Source organism: Lucilia cuprina, chromosome 6, assembly GCF_022045245.1.
Source record: "Lucilia cuprina isolate Lc7/37 chromosome 6, ASM2204524v1, whole genome shotgun sequence".
NCBI lineage: Eukaryota > Metazoa > Arthropoda > Insecta > Diptera > Calliphoridae > Lucilia > Lucilia cuprina.
This window is the reverse complement of record NC_060954.1, coordinates 54,894,120-54,908,373: the sequence shown is the minus strand read 5'-3', so window position 1 is coordinate 54,908,373 and position 14,254 is coordinate 54,894,120.

Below are 14,254 nucleotides of genomic sequence, written 5' to 3'. Positions count from 1 at the left end.
TCTATCTATCTATCTATCTATCTATCTATCTATCTATCTATCTATCTATCTATCTATCTATCTATCTATCTATCTATCTATCTATCTATCTATCTATCCTTCTATCTACCTATCTATCTACATATCTGTGTGTACTGATTTGTTAAAAAAGGCTATGTATGTATAGCAAATGATTTTGATGGCCTTTCCACGTGATTAATAATTAACTTGCAATTGACGTAACATTGTAAATATCACGCCCACCTCAATAGAATTTATTGCACATGAATAATTAAAATTGTTTCAATGCGATTTAAAAAAACATTCTAAATTATATTATAACTATTAAACGAAAATATGTTGTAGTTGTTGTTGTTGTGCATATTTTTAGTTCTATTATTGTTATTGTTTTCACTACAAGTGTTATTTGAATGTATAAAAAGTTAATTAATTTTATGTTTTTGTAAATTATAAAATCATAGACAACAATATGGAAATATTTGTAATATTAAATTATTTTTTAACATCAACTCCTACATATGTATGTATGTATAAATATACATACATATTTAGTTATGTAGTTGATATACTTTAGGGTGATGTCAAAACAATTTTAAGAAATTAATAAATTAATAACGTCATAGAATTAATAAATCATAGTTCAATTATATATGTATATACAAATTATATTGATTAGTTACAAACAAGTTCATATCAGAGGAATTTTAACATTTTAATTTCCGGGACCAACCTATGAATGTATGAACATACATATAATGTATTGCAACATGAAGTAAAAAAAATATAATACGAAAATGTATTATGGATTTTCAAACACTTTTTCTACAACGAATTTGCAACACAACATAACACATGTTCAATACAAATACACACACTTGCTCATTCGATATACTAGAGTGTTCGGTAAAAAAAAATAGTGCTTAAGATTGGAGTACCCTAAACTTTTTAACAAACTATTTTTTATTTTATTATATAAAAACGGTATTTTTAATGAAAAAGAACCTAATTAAAAGATAATTATTTGAATGTTATTCCTGTTTCATGGGACACTCTATACTTCATGTAGATGTAAATATAATTATGAGTTAACATACTGTATACATAGGTTTTGAAAAATGCTTTTATTGTAATAACAATATGATTTTTTTTTTAAATAAATAAGAAGATAAAAAACACGTATACAAAATGTTGTATAGAGTTTTAAAGTTAATATGTATGTACGTATGAGCATACTAATATGAATTTTTAAACATATCAATCGTAGGGTATAACTCTTGAATAATTTGTATAAATATTAAATTTTCCTGATGAAGAATATTTACTTTGGGACTGGAATTGCGCCAATAATAGATCCATGGTTAGATATGACTAGTTTATCTAGGATTTTTCAATATAATTTAAGGTGCTGCCAGCAAAATTTTTAACATCCTTAATAATGCACATATAAACCTATATTAAATCTACACAAATTTGTGTGTTTGGCACAAAAAGTTTTCTACTTAATTCTCTTAAATTTTTTTTAATCTAATTTCCATATTTTGTTAAAAATGTTTTGTTGTGGATACAGCTAGTTTTAAAACAAACAAATAGACACAATGGTTTTACTTCTATGTCGTTAACGAGCAATGAAAAGGTGTCAGTAAATCAAATATTTAACAAAATTTAAAATTGGATCTATCTATCTATCTATATATCTATCTATCTATCTATCTATCTATCTATCTATCTATCTATCTATCTATCTATCTATCTATCTATCTATCTATCTATCTATCTATCTATCTATCTATCTATCTATCTATCTATCTATCTATCTATCTATCTATCTATCTATCTATCTATCTGTCTGTCTGTCTGTCTGTCTGTCTATTAGTTTGCTTTAACATTCACAATAGCCAATTATATTTCAGATAACGATATGAACACATAATGTTCCTTCATTGAACATTTTATCAACACTCTTTTGTGTAAATAATATACACAAGTACATTCATATATGTTTGTATGTATATTGAGATGAGAATATAGAAAAAACATACTGTGAATAAATTGTATTGTTTGAAATTAGTATTTTTTCATTATACGGTAAAATTTTAGCTAATTTAAAACATCAACATTTATGACCTGAATGGTTTTTCTGATTCTATTCATTCGATCGATTGAAAATCAAATGAAAATAATTATTTCATTTCAATGGTCATAAAAATAAATTTAAAATAAGTAGAAAATATTTATGCAATAAGCTTTAAAAAATTGGAAAATATAATCATGATTGGAAAAATATTGCAACCTTTTTTGATGATATTTATTTTAGTGTGGCACATAATAAAATTTAAACAGTATTTGTTTTTGTTTTCATGAAATAGACTAAAACAATTCAATAATTTTAGTTAGTAACATTTAGATGATATTTTAATTAAAAATGTCTGATGTATATAATATCAACATATTATAAGAGTTCAATGGGCATAGAGACTAGAAAACTGCGGGTCAACTAACATCAAATTACGTTGTTGAGATTATTTCCATGTGCAATAGAGGTGTTAGCGAGTTTTTTTTTTTTTGCAACCGACTTTCCCATAAATGACCGTTTCATTTTAAAAATATATTTTAAATTATAAAATATATCACGACCGCTTGCACATAACCACATACACGTACATATATATAAACAAAAATAAATCTGCAACAATTGCAAAAAATAGTCGCAAAAAATATGCACATTTATACATAATTTATCTCTAAATTCTATACATTTGAAGTCAGGCGAATTAAATAGAATTACAATTAAATAAATTTATTATGGAATTTTTCATTTTGTACAAATTCCATTCATATTCATAATCTAATGCAATGATTATTTCAAAAATAACAAGGAAATTCAATATGTAATATTTCCTAAATTTTAATAAAATAAAATTAAATTATATGAATACTAATAGCTATGGCTAACACGAAAATAAATAGTAAACAACATAATGTATAGGTAAACATTTGGTTTGCAAAAGGGGGACATGGAAGTGGTTAGAGGAAACGGCATTGTTGTATTTAAAACATTATTTTTGTAAATCTTTACATTAAATGATAAATTACTATTTCATTTTTCATTTTTATTTTAACACGGTCAGATATTACCATGTATTCTATATTTACGACCGAAATAATTGTAAATTAGTGCACTGAAGGAAATTTAAAAAGATAGATAGATAGATGGATAGATAGATAGATAGATAGATAGATAGATAGATAGATAGATAGATAGATAGATAGACTGATAGAGATAGACTATAGACTAGACTATAGACTAGACTATAGACTAGACTATAGACTAGACTATAGACCAGACTATAGACTAGACTAAAGACTAGACTATAGAATAGACTATAGACTAGACTAGACTATAGACTAGACTATAGACTAGACTATAGACTAGACTATAGACTAGACTATAGACTAGACTATAGACTAGTATCTATCTATCTATCTATCTATCTATCTATCTATCTATCTATCTATCTATCTATCAATATATCTATCTATCTATCTATCTATCTATCTATCTATCTATCTATCTATCTATCTATCTATCTATCTATCTATCTATCTATCTATCTATCTATCTATCTATCTATCTATCTATCTATCTATCTATCTATCTATCTATCTATCTATCTATCTATCAATATATCTATATATCTATACATCTATATATCTATCTATCTATCTACCTATCTATCTATCTATCTATCTATCTATCTATCTATCTATCTATCTATCTATCTATCTATCTATCTATCTATCTATCTATCTATCTATCAATCTATTTATCTATCTATCTATCTATCTATCTATCTATCTATCTATCTATCTATCTATCTATCTATCTATCTATCTATCTATCTATCTATCTATCTATCTATCTATCTATCTATCTATCTATCTATCTATCTGTCTGTCTGTCTGTCTGTCTGTCTATTAGTTTGCTTTAACATTCACAATAGCCAATTATATTTCAGATAACGATATGAACACATAATGTTCCTTCATTGAACATTTTATCAACACTCTTTTGTGTAAATAATATACACAAGTACATTCATATATGTTTGTATGTATATTGAGATGAGAATATAGAAAAAACATACTGTGAATAAATTGTATTGTTTGAAATTAGTATTTTTTCATTATACGGTAAAATTTTAGCTAATTTAAAACATCAACATTTATGACCTGAATGGTTTTTCTGATTCTATTCATTCGATCGATTGAAAATCAAATGAAAATAATTATTTCATTTCAATGGTCATAAAAATAAATTTAAAATAAGTAGAAAATATTTATGCAATAAGCTTTAAAAAATTGGAAAATATAATCATGATTGGAAAAATATTGCAACCTTTTTTGATGATATTTATTTTAGTGTGGCACATAATAAAATTTAAACAGTATTTGTTTTTGTTTTCATGAAATAGACTAAAACAATTCAATAATTTTAGTTAGTAACATTTAGATGATATTTTAATTAAAAATGTCTGATGTATATAATATCAACATATTATAAGAGTTCAATGGGCATAGAGACTAGAAAACTGCGGGTCAACTAACATCAAATTACGTTGTTGAGATTATTTCCATGTGCAATAGAGGTGTTAGCGAGTTTTTTTTTTTTTGCAACCGACTTTCCCATAAATGACCGTTTCATTTTAAAAATATATTTTAAATTATAAAATATATCACGACCGCTTGCACATAACCACATACACGTACATATATATAAACAAAAATAAATCTGCAACAATTGCAAAAAATAGTCGCAAAAAATATGCACATTTATACATAATTTATCTCTAAATTCTATACATTTGAAGTCAGGCGAATTAAATAGAATTACAATTAAATAAATTTATTATGGAATTTTTCATTTTGTACAAATTCCATTCATATTCATAATCTAATGCAATGATTATTTCAAAATAACAAGGAAATTCAATATGTAATATTTCCTAAATTTTAATAAAATAAAATTAAATTATATGAATACTAATAGCTATGGCTAACACGAAAATAAATAGTAAACAACATAATGTATAGGTAAACATTTGGTTTGCAAAAGGGGGACATGGAAGTGGTTAGAGGAAACGGCATTGTTGTATTTAAAACATTATTTTTGTAAATCTTTACATTAAATGATAAATTACTATTTCATTTTTCATTTTTATTTTAACACGGTCAGATATTACCATGTATTCTATATTTACGACCGAAATAATTGTAAATTAGTGCACTGAAGGAAATTTAAAAAGATAGATAGATAGATGGATAGATAGATAGATAGATAGATAGATAGATAGATAGATAGATAGATAGACTGATAGAGATAGACTATAGACTAGACTATAGACTAGACTATAGACTAGACTATAGACTAGACTATAGACCAGACTATAGACTAGACTAAAGACTAGACTATAGAATAGACTATAGACTAGACTAGACTATAGACTAGACTATAGACTAGACTATAGACTAGACTATAGACTAGACTATAGACTAGACTATAGACTAGACTATAGACTAGACTATAGACTAGACTATAGACTAGACTATAGACTAGACTATAGACTAGACTATAGACTAGACTATAGACTAGACTATAGACTAGACTATAGACTGGACTATAGACTGGACTATAGACTAGACTATAGACTAGACTATAGACTAGATTATAGATTAGACTATAGACTAGACTATTGACTAGATTATAGATTATATGGACTAGAATATAGACTAGACTATAGACTATACTTGACTATAGACTTGACTTGACTATAGACTAGACTATAGACTAGACTATAGACTAGACATAGACTAGACTATAGACTAGACTATAGACTAGACTATAGACTAGACTATAGACTAGACTATAGACTAGACTATAGACTAGACTATAGACTAGACTATAGACTAGACTATAGACTAGACTATAGACTAGACTATAGACTAGACTATAGACTAGACTATAGACTAGACTATAGACTAGACTATAGACTAGACTATAGACTAGACTATAGACTAGACTATAGACTAGACTATAGACTAGACTATAGACTAGACTATAGACTAGACTATAGACTATACTATAGACTAGACTATAGACTAGACTATAGACTACACTATAGACTAGACTATAGACTAGACTATAGACTAGACTATAGACTAGACTATAGACTAGACTATAGACTAGACTATATACTAGACTATATACTAGACTATATACTAGACTAGACTATATACTAGACTAGACTATAGACTAGACTATAGACTAGACTATAGACTAGACTATAGACTAGACTATAGACTAGACTATAGACTAGACTATAGACTAGACTATAGACTAGACTATAGACTAGACTATAGACTAGACTATAGACTAGACTATATACTAGACTATATACTAGACTAGACTATATACTAGACTAGACTATAGACTAGACTATAGACTAGACTATAGACTAGACTATAGACTAGACTATAGACTAGACTATAGACTAGACTATAGACTAGACTATAGACTAGACTATAGACTAGACTATAGACTAGACTATAGACTAGACTATATACTAGACTATATACTAGACTAGACTATATACTAGACTAGACTATAGACTAGACTATAGACTAGACTATAGACTAGACTATAGACTACACTATGGATAGACTATAGATTAGACTATAGACTAGACTATAGACTAAACCATAGACTAGATTATACTTAACTCTAGTCTATAGACTAGACTATAGAGTAGATTATAGTCTAGACTATAGACTGAATTATAGCCTATAGACTAAACTATTGACTACACTATAAACTAGACTGTAGGCTATTCTATTGGCTATGCTATAGACTAGACTATAGACTAGAATTTATACAAGATTATAGATTAGATTATACTCTAGTCTATAGAATAGACTACAGACTAGACCATATGCTAGGCTATAAAACAGACTTCAGATTTGGTTATAGATATACTGTAGACTATCCATCCGAGGTGGTATAATAATATCAGTCCATTTATGTTTAGTTTACAAAGAAAATTTAACAAATTTATCTTAAATCTAACGTATAATGTATCGGATATATTTGCTTTCTAACAATTAAAATTTCAATCTCAAGCTTACAGGGAGCTAACTATAAATTCCTTAAATGAATAGAGATGGGCAAGAGTGACATGACATGCAACATGAGTACATGAATAGTCCTACGGTAATAGTAATTTATATAAAATTTGTCGTAAGTTCAAAGTGATATGTATGAACAACAGTTAATACATTTAGCGTTTTTTCGAAGTGTATCACTGACAGAGCAAACGAATTGTATTAAATACTAGACAATAAATTTTACCTTTCATTATTCCTTAATATCACATGTACATGTATTGTGTATAAATGTATGTATCTATGTTTATATGAATGTATATTTCGTTTCGTATTAAAGTACCTGCATTCAAACAGTTCTATATAAAATCTATACATACATACGAACATATACAAGTGTATGTTTAACCAATATAATAATATAAAGCCTTTAACACCGCAATAAATTCTCGTATAACATTAAGTACTATACTTAAATATTTTAGTATAAAAACTACATACGTACGTACGATATCCATAACGAAACACATAGTAGTTTAAAAGATTTCATACAAGATCAATGAAGAGAGCCATGAGATAGTTATAGTATTTTACTGGAGATTTGTATCAGATTTAAACCGTAATTTAGTAATATTGTAATATAAAAAACTATATGTATCAAACATTTTTTAAGAATATTTTACGTTGAGTTTCGGACTAAAGTCTGATATGGATATGACATCCTAAAATAGACCAATCGTAAGAGAATTTTGTAAAATGCTATAATTTTTTTTATTTGGAAGTGTCAATCTTGGAAGTTGGGGTTTTTATATGATCATTAACATGATTTTCAGAATATATTCTAGAACTGTCTCACTGTTTAAGTTCAATTAAAATCTTCTAGGAATATGTTTAATATGTATTATAAAAACCATTTCACACTGTATATAATGTATATACATATGTGTATTATAATATTTCAACGATATAACATTGCAATAACAACGATATATTCAACATACATAAGTGGCATAATAAATAGTTAATGTTTCCTATCTACCTATACAAGGCATTGCAATTGTTTGGTCTACAGTAACACAAAAACAAAAGTAAAATATCTCTTCCTCTAAATACAATGAGAATCAAACAAAAAGGATAAAAAAACAAAAGGTTTCATTTTCAACACTTACCGCAAAATACAAACCACAAAACTGATAGATACAGGTTTACACATACATTTATACATACACGTTGATTTACGTATATACATTTCAACAAACACTCATGCTTATGTCTAGGCAAATGCCAAAAGGAAGAATCATTGAAAAAGGAATGAATGTGGTTATATTCTAACAAGAACAATTATTTGTAGTCAAATGACGACCATTGATGTTATTTAGACAAAATTTGTTAGTCGCTTATTCTAATTGAAACACTTTCAAGTATTAAAGAAACTAAATTAGCCTTTTAGCAAGCAAAACGTTTGTCATGTTTCGTATTTAAAAGGTTAATTAAACTGTAGCTTTTTTCCGTTTTCCAAAAAATACTCGTATTACTTCAGTTTTCCTTTTTGCGGTTTCATTTCATTATTTTGTAAATGTTTATTAACTATGACACGGTTAGTTCTGAGAGAATACTTCACTAAATTATATAACTACAATATTTTTTTCTAGCAAAAATAGCTAAAATTATGAAAATAACTAGGCTATAGACTTGGCTTCAGTCTGGAATATAGACAAGACTATAGATTAGACTAAAGACTAGACTATAGACTACACTTTAGATAAGACTAGATAAGAATATAGCATAGACTATAGACTAGCCTATATACTAAACTGTAGAATAGATTATAGACTTGATATTAGACTAGACTATAGACAAGACTATAGGCTAGATTTGGTTATAGACTAAATTATAAACCAGACTATATATTAGACTATAGGAAGTGTAGTATCTATATACTAGACTATAGACTAGACTATAGACTAGGTTATAGACTAGACTATAGAGTAGATTATATACTAGACTATAGACTAGACTATAGAGTAGATTATATACTAGACTATAGAGTAGACTATAGACAAGATTATAGACTAGACTATAGACTAGATTATAGAATGTACTATAAACTAAACTATAGACTAGTCAATAAACTAGACTATAGACTAGACTACAGACTAGACTATAGAATAGACTATAGACTAGACTACAGACAAGACTAGACTATAAACTGGACTGTAGACTACACTATAGACTAGACTATATACTAGACTATAGACTAGAGTATAAACTGGACTATAGACTAGACTATAGACTAGACTATAAACTAGACTATCGACTAGACTATAGACTAGACTATAGAGTAGACTGTAGACTAGATTATAGAATATACTATAAACTAGACTATAGACTAGACTATGAAGTAGACTATAGACTATACTATAGACTAGTCCATAAACTAGACTATAGACTAGATTATAGACTAGACTATAGACAAGGCTATAGAGTAGACTATTGACTAGACTATGGACTAGACTATATGCTAGACTATAGACTAGATTATAGACTAGACTATAGACTAGGCCACAAACAAGACTATAGACTATAAACTAGACTAGATACTAGACTATAGACTAGACTACAGACTAGACATTAGACTACACTATAGACTAAACTATAGAGTAGACTATAGACTAGATTATAGAGTAGATTATAGACTAGACTATAGACTAGACTATATGCTAGTTTATAGACTAAATTATAGACTAGACCATAGGCTAGATTATAGAATATACTGTAAACTAGACTATGAAGTAGACTATAAACTAGATTATAGACAAGTCTATAAACTAGATTATAGACTAGACTACAGACTAGACTGAAGACTAGACTATAGACTAGACTACAGACAAGACTATAGACTAGACTATAAACTAGACTAGATACTAGACTATAGACTAGACCATAGACTAAACTATAGACAAGACTATAGACTAGTCTAGTCTATAGACTAATCTGGATAATGTTCTGGATTTGGCATTGTGAACTGCTACGAATACATTAAATTTAAAATCTGGGCTTAACACCACTGAAATATTGTACCGTATGCTTTGAAAGCTCACAGAATGGACAATTTATTTCAATATTTCTCGTCAATTGACTTTATTGAAAAGAAAAATTGATTATCTATGCACTTCGACCAGTTTATCTTTTGTATTTTGTTTAATTCTCTAATAAAATGTATTATGATAATAATTGTTATTATTTTTAAAACAGTTTTGCCTAAAAACAAATAAAACATATTTCATAACACAAAAAATTATTTTTGATTTACTAAACACATAAGTTTTCAATAATGCCAGTTTTTTTTGTTTACTTGTGTGTGTTAATATTTATTTAATTTTATTATATTTAATTCAATAAATAAATATTTAATATTTTTATTAGATTCTTGTTTTATTTATTTGCAAAAATTTATTTATTTATTTTTTCATAAATAAGTAATTGAATAGTGATTTATTTGTTGAACTGTTGTTTATTATTAATGTAAATAGAAGTATTCCGCAATATTAAACATATTTAATTACTAACAAACTATTTAAATTATTTAGTTTATGACAAATATTTTCACCTTTAGTTTTTTGTGATACATAATTGTATAGATTTAATTTCACAGTGGATTTGTGAGAGAAATTTGGAAAGGGAAGATATAAGAAAACAATCTATCTATCTATCTATCTATCTATCTATCTATCTATCTATCTATCTATCTATCTATCTATCTATCTATCTATCTATCTATCTATCTATCTATCTATCTATCTATCTATCTATCTATCTATCTATCTATCTATCTATCTATCTATCTATCTATCTATCTATCTATCTATCTATCTATCTATCTATCTATCTATCTATCTATCTATCTATCTTGTTTTTATAATCGTCCCTCGTTTAATATTATTTTAATTTTATATCTGTCATTTTGAATAGAGTTTATAATTAAAATTTATTTGAGCCCCTTTTTACTTACTATTCGTATTATTTGTTTGTCGATCTGCTAAATAAATCTAAAAGTACTTGTCAGTCATTCAGTTCAGTGCATTCATTTAATGTTTCTTTGTTTACATGGGTTTAATCAAATAAAAAACCAAGGGCAATTTTTTTGAGGTTATATTATATTCTTGTTTATTATATATATTAAAAATAAAGAACGAAAAAAAAACATGATGAAAATTGTAACTTTATTATGTTAGGTCTTGTCACAAAAAGTAACAGGAAGAGTGCAGTAGAGTACATCATAAAGTCTGTCATATAAGGATATACACAAACTGTGTCTTTTTGTATGTTCACATGGGAGAAATATTCATAAATATATTTTTGTACAATTATTGTATATTATTTACTCTTCTTTTTACTAAATATTATTTAATATAATAAAGGGTTTTTCCTTTGGGTCAATACAAATAACTTTGTGTTTGATTAACAATAAACTTTGAGGCATTTTTTTCTAAGCTTGTTTTGATCTGTCAAAGTTAAAACAAAGACGAGGCTCACAAGGAATACAGTTAGTAGAGAAAAACGAGAAATATTGTTTTGAATAGATTTTTGTCTTTAGAATTTTAAGGGAGATCTTGAGATCTTTCATAAGAGTGCTACAAAATGTGGCATACCCTTTATATACCCTTTACCTCAATGAAAGATATAGTTTTTTAGTTTACTTTATGTGTGTATGAAGTGCTTTTCATTGTTGCTAAATAACATTTATAATTACTTTGTTGTTGTTTACAGTTTTGTCTACTGACATTTTAAGTAAGCAGATTAGGGAGTTCAGTAAACAATTTTTTTTTTTAAATTTTTACCGAAAATTTTCCATTAAAAGAAAATTTTTAACTATAAAGAAAATTTCATTGAATATTTTTTTTTATAAATTTTGTTCTACTGGACACTCTAATTTTTTTTAATATAAAACTTTGATCATAAAGTAAAGAAATAAGTTTTTTTTATAAAATTTCTTTTTAAATTTTATAATTTACTACTGAGAAAAAGTGCAAGATATCAAAGTTACAAAAAAAAAAAAATAATATAATAAGTATAAATAATAACTACTAACCAGAACTGGTTATATGAAACGCCAAAGAATCTACAAACACCAGAAGACATGTCGTCAACTACACCGTTGTCACAGGGACACAACAAGTATAATAACATTTTACATATTTACTATATAATGTACATTTAATATGAAATAGAATCAAAATATTAAAGTTGAAATAATGACATTTAATAAAAGTCACACGTAATAAGTTTTCATTTAAACGGAAACGGAAAATGTATTTTTGTGTTAATAGAAAATAGTTATTTGATTGCAATGTTTAAATTTATTTACATTTATAATTATTTTAAATGCAAATATTTCTCAAAGAAGTTTCTTTGGTCATTTCTTAAATAATCATTTAATTAATGCATTTGTACATAAATATCTTGTCAAAAGCTTTTGCAAAACATAATTGTAAATAATTGACTAATGGTAATGTTAACTTAATGATTAATTGCAAAAAACTTACCAGTTGTTGTTGTTATTAATGCTTTCGTATTATTTCTTCACAACATTATCAATTTGCTTTTGAATGTTCTTAAAATCTGGACTTTACTTACTTCAAGTTTTATTGCATATTCTTCAGCTTAAATTTTTAATATTATAAGGGCTAATATCTCCATAATAAACCTAAAATAAACGATTAATATCTATATGAATACCAGGATAAGTAAGTAGGTTATAATCTCGACAGTACAAACTATAGTTTAGTAGCCGATATGACTAGAGTATTCTATTGTCTTGACTCTAAAGTAGTCTATAGTCTAGACTTTAGAGTAGTCTATAGTCTTGCCTATAGAGAAGTCTACAGTTTTGATTATAGATAAGTCTACATTCTTGACTATAGAGATGTCTATAGTCTTGACTCTAGAGATGTCTATAGACTGTAGACTAATCTATAGTCAAGACTATAGACTACTCTATAGTCAAGACTGTAGATTACTCTACAGTCAAGACTATAGACTACTCTACAGTCAAGACTATAGACTAATCTATAGTCAAGACTATAGACTTCTCTATAGTCTTGACTATAGAGTAGTTTATAGTCTTGACTATAGACTTCTCTATAGTCTTGACTATAGAGTAGTTTATAGTCTTGACTATAGAGTAGTTTATAGTCTTGGATATAGAGTAGTTTATAGTCTTGGATATAGAGTAGTTTATAGTCTTGACTATAGAGTAGTCTATAGTGTTGACTACAGAGTAGTCTATAGTCTTGACTACAGAGTAGTCTATAGAGTAGTTTATAGACTTGACTATAGAATAGTCTATAGAGTAGTTTATAGTCTTGACTATATATAGAGTAGTCTATAGTTTTGACTATAGAAAAGTCTACAGTCTAGACTATAGAGTAGTCTATAGTCTAGACTATAGAGTAGTCTATAGTCTTGACTATATATAGAGTAGTCTACAGTCTTGACTATATATAGAGTAGTCTATAGTTTTTACTATATATAGAGTAGTCCACAGTCTTGTCAATAGAGAAGTTTATAGTCTTGACTATAGAGTAGCCTGTAGTCTTGACTATTGAGCAGTCTATAGTCTTGACTATAGATTAGTCTATATTCATGACTATAGATTAGTCTATAGTCTTGACTATAGATTTGTCTATAGTGTTGACTGTAGAGTAGTCTATAGTCTTGACTGTAGAGTAGTCTACAGTCTTGACTATAGAGTAGACTATAGTCTTGACTATAGAGTAGTCTATAGTCTTGACTATAGAGTAGTCTATAGTCTTGACTATAGAGTAGTCTATAGTCTTGACTATAGATTAGTCTATAGTCTTGACTATAGATTAGTCTATAGTCTTGACTATATAGTTGTCTATAGTCTTGACTATGGAGTAGGTTATAGTCTTGACTATAGAGTAGTCTATAGTTTTTACTATAGAATAATCTTTAGTCTTGACTATAGTATAGCCATTAGACTTGTCTATAGTATAGTCTTTAGTCTTGACTATAGAGTAGTCTATAGTCTATTTATAATAATAGTCTTGACTGTAGACTAGGCTACTATAGAGTA